At 36.6% G+C, this 12328-nt stretch overlaps 1 protein-coding gene across 1 annotated transcript in view; it reads left to right on the top strand.

The window, feature by feature from the left end:
* The first annotated feature begins 8368 nt into the window (after positions 1-8368).
* LOC138712135 (cytochrome P450 4C1-like) overlaps positions 8369-12328 on the top strand; it is a 42531-nt gene continuing 38571 nt past the window's right edge. Inside the window, exon 1 of the mRNA XM_069843598.1 lies at positions 8369-8482. The gene's annotated coding sequence lies outside the window, so the exon portion shown is untranslated. The remainder of the gene's footprint in view (positions 8483-12328) is intronic.

Genomic DNA, 12328 nt, shown 5'->3' with positions numbered 1-12328 from the left:
CTACTATATTAGCGCTATCTGCCAGAGTAACATCATGGCTAAACTTATTGTTTGGACATCGCAATAAAATTGGAAATAGTGCGGTGACGGAATGATAAGGTCGCTAATAGAAATACCTTTTCATCATTCCATACTCAAAATAAATTAAATAGCCTAGTCCAAGTAACAAAATCCACCTTTTGAGGTAACCAAAAATAAAACTGTAGGCATACGTGTTGCAAACTATTGATTTAAAAATAGAAAATTGACAGTTCTATTTCTTGACATGCTTCCCATTATGACAGTACTTATTTGTGTGGACTTTGCATGTTTTGCAATACAGTTATCTTGCTTAATCAGTCGTGTACACGATATCGTGCAACATTAATTGTATTGTGTCAGTAAATTAACTAACTACCTTTTTTTGTATGATACTGCGTGGTTTGTTATAAATATATACCATACCTACCATTACTATTAACGTTTTCATTCTGTGCTTTTTTCGTCGTCGCCCGAACATTCGTCCAGAATCGTCCACTGTTCCGTCCAGCTGATTGGAAATACTGTGATTTTTTAACCTCTTTCCAAGAAGAGCGAGCGATATGCGTGCCTATGCATCACGAGTCCATTGAAAATATAAGACTCACAAACTATACACTTATCACTAGGGCCTGGATGTTTAGGCATTTATTTTGGTTCAAATAGGTAGGCATATAGGCACTAAAATAATAAAAATAGGCAGTGAAATAGGCATTTATTATTCATGGAAACAGACAAAAAATAGACAAAAACTTAATAAACTATCCCATTTACTTTCCTTGGTTACATGCCACAACAAGATGCTTTTTTAAGTTGTCAACTGGCATAGTGAGCCACCTGTCACAGAGAACGTTTTTCATGGAGGAAAAATATCTTTCTACTACTACTGAAGTGATTGGAGCAAACTTAAAACAACTTATTTCAGAAGGACTGTCTCTACTTTCTTTCAGATATCGGGATAAACTGACTGTGTATTGTCTTAAAAAGAGAGGTGTGAGTAGGGATTAGAGACTTCAAAGTACGCGTGACTTGTGCTGTAAGTGACAACAGTAACGGGACCTGGAGACTTGCTTTTAATACTTCCCTCATCCCCTTTCTTTCGCTGATAAACTCCGAAGTGACTTGAGCACTGAGGGTTATACTGTTCAAACATCTTTGTTAAGTGACATAAAAGATGGAATCAATAGGGAAGAAAAGTTTACGATTCCTTGGAAACATATGTATTGCTGCAGAATAAGATTCTCAGCAAATATTTGTGTGAGGTGAATATATATTTTTAATTTGTACAACCTTTCTGGTTTGTTTTTGGACATAATTTATGTGCGGTTTATTTTAAATGCATTAAAAATATAGAAAATGTACGATAACGACGTAAAAAGGCTAAAAAAAGGCATTTCATTTTAAAAAAGGCAACGGGAGCTAAGATAGGCAAAAAAGGCAAAATAAAATTGGGCTATCGTCCCCAAATGTGTAGAAACGTGTTTATCTCTAATAGGTCTTTCATACATACACTCAGCTTAAAAAAAGGCATTTTGCCTAACATCCGGGCTCTACTTATCACACTTGAATTAATCCTGACACACGTGCTAATCCAAATACCATTCAACAATAAATCGAAATACCTTCGCGGGAAGAAAACGGCATGCGCTACAGTCGTAGGAGTTGAGCTGGAGGAAAATCGGGCAGTGTTGCCAACGTCACTTGAATAAGCCGAGTACCCATATATTTTTACTTGGATAGCAGAGCATCTCATTTAGGCACAGTGAAAACATAAACGAAATGCTGGTAACGTAGGTGGGGGAGGGGGGAGGACGAGCCGTACGATAAACACGAGGGATGCACAAGGTTTTAGTTACAACATTTATGGCGGAGCATTATTTGAAATTATATTTTCCAAAAACACACAAAACAAAAGAACACAAATTGCATAACGTTATCATATATATATTTTAACAAACAAGCAATTGAGGGGCTTAGAACAAAAAGCAGGTAAGTGACATTATTAAAAAAAAATTAGGTAAGTGCGTGTTGTGATAGCCCAAAAGGAAGTTTCTTTCAGATAAAATCAGGTAAGTGATCACACTGTGCCGTGCTGCTATATGGGCATCATTTCACCAAACTAGTGTATAATATTTCATTGCATGTAGAACTTTAACTTAATTTCCTCAAAACTACGTTTCCGTCACTTACCTGCTATTTGTTCTGAGCCCCTCAATTATAACGTTGAAATAATTCAATATAACAAATCAAATTTTGCTAATATGATGTTGCTTTCAAGCAGCATTTTTACGGTCATGAATTTCATTCTCAGTATGACTAACATAATAATATCACAGACTTCTGTGGCCGAATTAACAAAACTACAGTATATTGATTTGATGTGACAACTCTATTTCCTACACATAATTAACTCTTCTCAAAGTTCAATTTATTCAGATAGTAGGCCTATCTTATTCCAACATCTTGTTAGTGTCTGAAGTGACAAGTCATCTCATGCTTGCGTTATATTACATATAGCATCTTCGATTGTGCATCGCTTCCAGAAGTCTCTAGCACATTGCAGATCATGCTGTTCAAGAAAGTTTCGCACCAAAGCTTTGCGTTATTTCCGCTTTAAGCTTTCGAGAACTCCCTGGTCCGTGGGCTGTATGATGGATGTGGTGTGTAGTGATCAGATAAACTGCTCTTTTGTGATCACTGTTCGACCTGTGATTGCTCATTTATGATCACGGTGTTCTTAGCCAGTGAAACATTGATAAACAGTGATTGAACTGCGAACTTATTCGAGGTGAACACTGAACAGTTCATTCTTCTCCGCTCATCAGAGCGTCTCACTGCGATGTTTCAGTGCTCTCGATATTTCGCACATGGTAAATGAGGGCGAGAATATGTTGAGGTTATGTGTTTGTACTCCACAGAAGTCAAGTGTAAGCACAATACTGAGATGTAAATACAGGCGTTTCATCACTTTAAAAACAGATTAAAGATTTAAAAGTCATTATTTATTCATTTATTTATTTATTTATTTATTCATCTAATTATTTATTCATTCATTCATTTAATCTAATGCTGTAGACCAGAGGTCTCCAAAAAGCGAATCGTCATTCGTGCTCTCGATGCTGACCGCCGAACACAGTGTGCTGTAAGGCTAGAGAAGGGGAAGAGACTCGTACCGCAACATACGGGAGCGGTCAGTGGGGGATCGCGGCAACGGTTTGCTTATGTTTACAAATAATAACATCAAAAGAATAAGAAATATCATACGTTTATATATTATTTTGACATATATGAAGCTGGAGCCCTGTCTGTTGCTATTGACACAAGCCATTGCAAATTCAACCTCTTCTGTTCAATGGTGCCTTTCAGTGCCTGGAAAAGATCTTCTCCAGTTGTATTTTCTAATTACATCTAGAAGACATTCAGACACAGTAAAATGTTCATTAACTCCTCGGATGAAAATGGCTAGGTGAGCTTTGTCATTTCTATCTGTGCTTTCGTCCAATGCAAGTGAGTAAGCTACAAACTGGTTAATTGTGGTTTCAGCTTTAGATTCAATTACATTTACAATCTTGTAATTCCTTCTCTGAGCTGTAATTAGAAACAATTTAATTTTCTTAAACTTTGACTTTGTTCTGGACACAGAATTTAGTAACGTCCTGTGTGCACGATTTTATAAATGATGTTTCTGTAAAGGGCTTAATTGATTTTCCAATATTCCAAGCTAGAACATAGCTAGCAAGAAGCTTTTTTTGTTTAAGACTGAGAACACGTTGTATGATTTGTGTTTTTATTTTCTTGTTTTATATTTATCAAAATATTTGTAGCCTAAGCATTTCACCTAAAATTAAACAAAAAAACTATAAGTATGTCATGCGGAACTGAGTGTAAACGTATTGTAATATACTGATTATTATGTATAACCAACAGTTTTACAGATAACCCCAAAATAAATTATTTTCATATGTCCAACATGCCTGTAATTGTATGACATTCTTTGTGAAGAGTCGAGTATTGTCGTCGCATGTTGAATTTTAACACAACCTTAAGAATTTTCGAACAAATTAAGCATTTCACATTCTCCCCAAAAACACAAAATATTTCTCTTCCTCTTCATCCTTGAATGTACTACATCAATGATTAGAAGACATTGTGAACCGGTAGAACACTCCGACCAACACAGTGATAATGGCAGTCTGCCACTGCTCTTCGTTTGCGCATAAACATTGAGTACAGTACTAGTGGGGATGGGTGAGGCGGAGCGCGCTCATTACGTACTGGCTTCGGTTCCGTTCAGGGGCTTACTCGCGAGTACGGTTTTGGAGACGTCTGCTGTAGACAAGCTGAACATTTGTCGTCTGGCTACCCAATATAATGATTTCCATTTGATGTGAAGTGAAATATTATAAGGGAAAAATGGAAAATTAGTAATTTTGACAGTGTGTGTGTGTGTGTGTGTGTGTGTGTGTATTCACACATCACTCAGAAGATGAATGAAACATTGTTATTTTTAAATCATTGTCATATTTGGTAAAATTTTGTTATTATTATAATTTTACTGGTTGATTAGTGTAGCCAATTAATAATGTCACTGCTTAACATAATGGAATCAATTAAGCAATGTAAAAACCTGCCAGATTTTCGGCTGTCGGCTGACAATAATATATTTTCCGGCTTTAAGAAATTGAAATCTGCCAGGATCAGCCTGAAATCTACTGAGTTGGCTACACTGAATGTCTTGTTAAAATCGAGCGCTCACAGTTCGCGGGCGTAGTTGTTCCCAGTGCTGTCACTGGTAGCATAAGCACAGCAGCTCAGCGCACGCAGTAAGTAAAGAACATGAACTGTCTCAGCTGGTGAGCAGTTTAGCTCTCGAACTGTGATCACCGTTTAAAGAGCTGTTTAATCACAGCTGTGATCGTGATTTTTCGAATACCGTGATAAAATCACAGGTCAGTGATTTTCTGCTCACCACTGACCACTGGTGTGTACCGGTAGGAAATGACATTTTATTTTATCAGCACTCGCTATACTGTCAGTTGTGTGCACAGAAGCATTTTCCAACAAAAGAATAGCTTCTTCTGGCAAATTACAACTGTTATATATTGACAAACACGCGGTACAAAAACACTTTGAAACCACTCATTAAATATTGTCTTCTCCATCCAGGCATTCTTTTGGGAGTAGTACAGAACTGGCAACACTCTGGGATTTGTATCTTTCCCAGTACAAACAAGAGACACTCCGTGACTTCCACTCGCATTACAGCAGGCTAGAAGTCTCAGATTGTCTTTCCGCAGTTTGTACCCTGGTGCTGAGACCTCAGATGAAGATGCTAGGGTCGTATTCGGAAGAGCTTTCCAAAGCAGATAACTAGGCCCGCTCGTTTCACTGTCAGGCATGCTAACCGATACCCCACAGCGGTGGATTGAGTGTGAGTTAGATGAGATATGGAAACCAAAGGATATTGTCTGCTTTGCAAAATCTCACCGCATATTTCTCTCAGGCACCTACAAAAAAATAACTTACCAGAGAATGTCTAAAATCATATTACAGTAGAGCATCGATTATCCGAATACCGATCAACCGAAACATCGGTTAACCGAAAGCGTTCCAGTCGGCAAATTTGGATTTGCGCCCGCGCCATGTAGAAGTTCCGCTAGCGCTGTTTGCGAGATTTAGCGGCAAAACAACGAGTCTCAGCTGTGAAGCAAAAAAAAAAAAGTTTGGACTTCTTTTCTTAACTGTAGGCCTACATTAATGGCCGTTTTGAACTTGTCAAACTAGACTATTCAGTTTGTTGTGTTATTTATAAGACGTGTGATACAAAATACGTGTACAGTATATACTGTATGTACAGTTTTGTGTTTAATATGAATGTTTCTTTGTTTCATACTGCTGCTATGACAATGGTACAATTTGTTTTCGTGAATGATCGGTTATCCGAAAAATCAGTTATCCGAACACCCCCGTCCCCAATTATTTCGGATAATCGATTATGTACTTTATTGTGTTTTGGATACATGGTTCCAGGAAAAGAAGAAGACCAGAAAGAAGGTACTGTCCGTTACTCAGGAGAAGACGAGCGGAAAGAATGTGACCTTCATGATTATCGCTGCTGATTATTATAAACATCGCTCAGATAAGCATCCCAGTAGCCACGTTATTACTCCTGCAGGAAACATGAGTAACAATGCATATGGACATTAAAGCTAAGTTGAACAGAAGGAGACCTAATGTTTTCGCTTACTGCAGTACAAATATTGCTCGTGTTGTCTTACGTTATCTGTTCACATCCCTTCCTCCTCAGTCCGCTCTCGTCTTCTCCTGAGTCACCGACAGTAGTTGTGGGAATTAAAATGCCGCAGGCCGCTTTTCAGAGGAGGTGATCCTTTGCAGATGTAGAATCGTAAAACCAGAGAGGTCAATTTGCTACGTTTAAACGCGCGTAGCATATGGAAAATCTTGAATTTGAAATTTTCCAGAAATCTTTCATTTTAAAGTCATGCGTACGGTCAACATTTTGGCTGAAATAAAAGCAATTCTTCATATTCGCATTTTATTTGCTGACCAGCCCTCTTCCATACCCACTCAATTGTACGGAGATAATAGTCGATTTGTAATCCTATGTGCGATAATAAGTCTATATTAAGAATGTGTTGTTACCAGTGCACTTCACTGTGACCATAAATATGTGATTGCCACTTAGTCTGTTTGTTTCTGGTGATAAGGTGTGCATAACACGATTATGGTGTGACCTCGGTAATGTGAGGTAGAAGTCTGTCATTATCTGAGTGCTTGTGGCAGGCATGCATATGATAGACGACATTACGTTATGTGGATCATACGTGGAGACTAAGAGGAAGGCAGAAAATAGGAAAGATTGGAGAATACTGGGTTTGCAGTGAAAGACCTACCCATGGGCAGAACACTTATGTATGTATGTATGTATGTATCTCATATAAAGTTCTACAGTATTTATATACAGTATGTAAGTTCTTACATATTTAAAAAAATATTTACTTTATGTTTTGAATTGAAATAAATTAACGCAAAGCCATTAGAAAAGGGATTAAAATATGTATTTATAAAGGAAATCTCGAAAATATTTATTTTACATAATTTTTTTTCTAAAAATATGTGTTTTTATGTTGTTTTGTTGTTTATTGTTAGTAAAATAACATGTACAAGAATATAGTCTTAATTCTTCCCTGAAGGAGTAAAAACTCGTGCTCAGGGAGTTATCTAAACACATACTTAACACAAAGATAATTATTTGACACAAGTGGGTCAAGAAAAAAATTATAGGAATAAATTAACTTTAAAAATACAATTTCAATTTTAACAATTTAAATCATACAAATACATATACGTATTAAATCAATATAGATTCTTTAAAAATTAAATTCCTAACGCTATTTTTGACATCTCTGATACTAAAATTTTCCAAATTTGGGTATTTTTCAATTATTTTATTATATAACCTTGGACCAAAGTGGGTACCATGGCTAAGAGCTGTGCTTGTGAAACACTTTGATTCCTCTAGTCGTATAAAATCGGATCTTTTAGTTCCATATTTATGATGATACAATTTGAATTTATTATGATTTTTATGTATGTAATTTACTAAAAAATTAGTTTAATAAGGTTTCATATTTATGATAATGGTTCTTGGATCGGAGTTTTAAACTTGGTTGCGTTCCTTTATCTACATGCAGAAAAAAACATTTACTTACCTAAAAATCCCATCCCTACTCATATTCACTCGTCGCTTCTCCCACTCCTTTTAATACTTTCTGCACCTCTCATATTTTGGCATCTTCTACATAAACGTTATCACAGTTAAAGAAAGCAACCAAGAGAAAGAATCTGCTAAATATTATTAGGTCCGGCTGAATTCCCGCTATTATTAATTGACAGCTTGCTGTTCAACATCGTTTCTATTAATTATCGAAGTTTCCCTACTCATATTCACTCAGTTGTTTCAGTCACTTGTTCACTAATTCATTCATTCATCACTCATTAATCCGCTTAATCTCTCATTCCATTCAATCATTCATTCACTAACTTTTTCATTCACTCGCACAATTCACTTAATTCATTTCTACAGTTCATTCATTCATTCGCTTATTTTTCTCACTCACTCACTCATTCACTTATTCACTCATTTAATTCACTCCATTCATTCACACACTCAATTCACGCCATCATTCATTCATTCACTGTTCATTCATTCATTCATTTATCGACTTATTGACTCTGTTCAATCATTCATTCATTCATACAATGGCTTGTGCTTAGATAAATGTTTATATCTTCAAATTGTTTATTAACTGTACTCTCTCTTTCTTAGCAGATGTATGCGCAAGACAGAAACATTGCAATGTGTGTGACGCGCGCAACAGAAATCTGTTTTAAGAGGGTCCGCTGCATGATGTTCGGCAGACAGATTCACCTCGCCAAAGAGGTAAGTTCGCGTGTTGTTAATACGCTTATGGTCTTATCAATTGGCTCGTGTTAAAGTGCAGTGTTTATCTCATCTGGATTAGATATTGTGTTTATTTAAAGAAATGAAATCTAGAGGATAACTTTCAACCAACTTAAGAAGCAGCTGCTAAGATTATTATTTCAGAATAGTATCGGTACGGGCGTTACGTTTAAAGTTACGTTCATGGCAATACAAAAATTCTGAAAGTATAAAGTGAAAGTGAAATGTGCCTTTTACTTTTGTCATTGTGCGGAATCTAACGAGAACAATAGCGATAGCCACTGGTGTAACGTAGGCGGTTTACGTTTGCCTACAGATTCGGAGTTGCGTCCGGACGGTGGCTCAATTCCCGTTTGAACAGATTATTTGGCTGGATTTTTCGAGATTTTTCCCCGACTATAAGACGAATATTAGGTAATTCATATCGAATCCTCGGCATGATCTTGCCAAATACCATCTCCCTATCACCAATTCCATCGATTCTAAATAACCTGGTAGTTGATAATGCGTCGTTAAATAACCAAATAGAAAAAACTGTTGTGGCTGAAAGGTCCACTTAGAGATATTCGCGGATATATACAATAATTTCAGCAACCCAGATACGAAAATGTATCTTTTGGTTGCGATATCTTTGTCCGTGTTCAATTATTCCAAACTTGTTCAATAAATTTAGTGCGACATAATTCATATGAAATAATTTTAGGCCTACTAGGCCTCATGGAATAAGAAAGGAATTGTGAAGTAGTTAACGAGAAGACTCCGCCTTTTTAAATATCAAAGCTCGGAGCATAAATAGAGAAATTAAAATAAATATATAATTTTTATTTCAAATCCCAAACATCTTTACAATCTCAACCATGTTCACAATAAAAATCACATACAGCATAAATGATTTATGCATTTACAGGATTTGATGAATCTCATTTTTATTTCATTTTTTACGTAAGATATAAATGTAAAGAAGTAGGCAGTGTGATCAGATCCCTATATTTCAGACAAATTAAGTATATGAGTTTACTTACACTTTTCGTTGCGAATTTTATTAAAGTCACTAATCACTGGTTAGTTAATTGCGGAGGGGGCTGGTCTGGGGACATATGGGATGCTTGTAGTATTTTTTGATAACGCAGGGAATCTCAAAGCTACATTTTCAGCTGAAGTGAACTAGATTGTTGATTAAATAGCCGGATGTGGCGTCAGAAGTTACGATCCAAAGCTACATAGTGCATAGCAACCAAGTCCGTAGTAGCTAGTAAACGAAAATGCTTGCTTGATTGCTGATTTGTTCACTAAACAAACATGGATACCTCATCAGCAGTTGGATTTATTAAATCTGAAAATGCTTTGGAAGTGAAATAATATAAATATAATGTAGAATAACACGTTAACTTTGAACATTGGCATTCTTAGTACCTTTTGTACAATGTTTTAAATATTATTGTAATAAATTAAGCCCTTATCTTTTCCACATAACTCGTCCACACCTGTGGAGTAACGGTCAGCGAGTCTGGCCGCGAAACCAGGTGGCCCGGGTTCGAATCCCGGTCGGGGCAAGTTACCTGGTTGAGATTTTTTCCGGGGTTTTCCCTCAACCCAATACGAGCAAATGCTGGGTAACTTTCGGTGCTGGACCCGGACTCATTTCACCGGCATTATCACCTTCGTATCATTCAGACGCTAAATAACCTAGATGTTGATACAGCGCCGTAAAATAACCCAATAAAAAAATTTCCACATAACTCGTAATGGAACTGTATTAGGATACTGCCTTCTTAATTCGGTGCTGCACCGTGATGTCATGTATGTTTAGAAAAATACCGGTAGTCTATAAAGAAGGCCATGTTTCAAGCATACATTTCCGAAGCTCCCTAGTGTGTAGTTTACAAGTCACTTGCGGCCATATTCATAGACATTCTTAGCGCAAGCGTCCGGTGGATGATCAGCGAACTAACGTTTTTCGTATTCATAAACCATTGTTAGCGATACGATATGATATATGATATGATATGATATGATATGATATGATATGATATGATATGATATGATATGATATGATATGATATGATATGATATGATATGATATATGAATCCTGTACAAGTAATCACTCGATAACCGGGGCTAGTTTAGCTCGCTCGTAACGCGGGCTAGCGAAATGTCTATGCATAGCACCCCTAGTTGCTATTCACTAGTGTACAGTATGGACTTGAGCTTTGAGACACAGCCTTAGCACAATGAACTGGTGTGAATGAAAATGTCCCTAACTGAGGTTTAACTTAGTAGTTCTGTATGATGGACGTAGCATCATCGGGTGGTGTGATGGTGATATAAGGTGCATTTGTCCGATTATTGACATCTGTGGCTCAGTTAAGGCCGGCGTGGGTGTTGCAAGCGGTAAATGCAAGGATTATCTCTACCGTTTGATCCGAAGGGTTGTGGGTTCGAGTCTTACCTCGAGCATGGGTGTTGTGTTTGTATCAGTGTAAGAAAAAGGAAACAGAAAGAACAAAACTTAAAGAAAATGGCTTCTGGCGGTAAAATTAATTTAAAAAAAGAAAGCTCGAATACGCTGGTCTTCTATCCGTCCGGTGAGGGTTCGATCCCCGGCGAAGTTGTAATGGAATTTGTAGTAGTCAAAGCAGCCGTTTCAAAGAATATTTTCCGCGGGGTACCCCGTTTTCCTCTTTCATCCCACTAACTCTCTTCACCTCCCCTCATTTCACCTACCATCTGTAGTAGTTAAAAATAAACAGACGAGAAGAATTTGCGGAGATTATTAGTTTCTGATTCTGATTAGGAAGGAAACCATAAATAATGTTCATGTCAACCAATAATTTAAAATCAGTCGTTATTGGATCTATTGGTGGATTAAATCAAATCTCAATCCGAAAATTTTAACATATTCTTCAATTAATCATATAGGGTGAATATTAGTGGCTATAAATATTGGAGAAAATATATGAATTATCTACTTCCGGGGTTCCATGCCCTAGAACTTAACAGTTATCAGGAAAACTATACGCGAAGCAAAATTAGTGATAAACATTTTCTTTCTTTATTGCGTGTTAGTTGTTCGAAGACGGAGCCTATTTGAGAAGATTGCCAGAAAGAAGTGCCACAATGTAGGTGGCAATTTGTAGTAAAACAAAGAGTGAGGTAATCAACTCCGATTTTCGTTATGTTTATAACTGGCAATTTTTTTAAATTTAATAAAATATAGGCCAAATAGAAATGATCGGGACGAAATTGAAATACAAACTGCTGAGCCATTTATACCCGAACCCACACTTTCTGAAGTCGAAATTGCGATAGAAGATCTGAAAAAAATACAAGTCTCCAGGTATCGATCAAATTCCAGCAGAATTAATACAAGAGGGTGGAAGCACATTATCTAGCGAAATTTATAAGCTTGCACTTGCTATTTGGAAAGAGGAAATTTTACAGAACAATGGAAGGAGTCCATAATTGTACCTGTTTTTAAGAAGGGAGAGAAGACTAATTGTAGTAACTTTTGTTGACATCTTATAAAATTTTGTCCAATATTCTTTTGAGAAGAATAACTAAGCTCCGCACGTAGATGAAATTATTGGGGATAATCAGTGTGGTTTTAGGCGTAATAGACCGACTATTGATAAGATTTTTTGTATTCGACAGATATTGGAAAAAAATGGGAGTATAAGGGTACAGTACATCAGTTATTCATAGATTTCAGAAAGGCATATGACTCTGTTAAGAGAGAAGTTTATATAACATTCCTGTTGAATTTGGTATTCCCAAGAAACTAGTTCGATAAATTAAAATGTGTCTCAATGGAACTTACAGCAGAG

Source organism: Periplaneta americana, chromosome 13 (assembly GCF_040183065.1).
Source record: "Periplaneta americana isolate PAMFEO1 chromosome 13, P.americana_PAMFEO1_priV1, whole genome shotgun sequence".
Lineage (NCBI taxonomy): Eukaryota > Metazoa > Arthropoda > Insecta > Blattodea > Blattidae > Periplaneta > Periplaneta americana.
The sequence above is the reverse complement of the archived record's forward strand: the minus strand, read 5'-3'. Positions and strand labels throughout refer to the sequence as shown.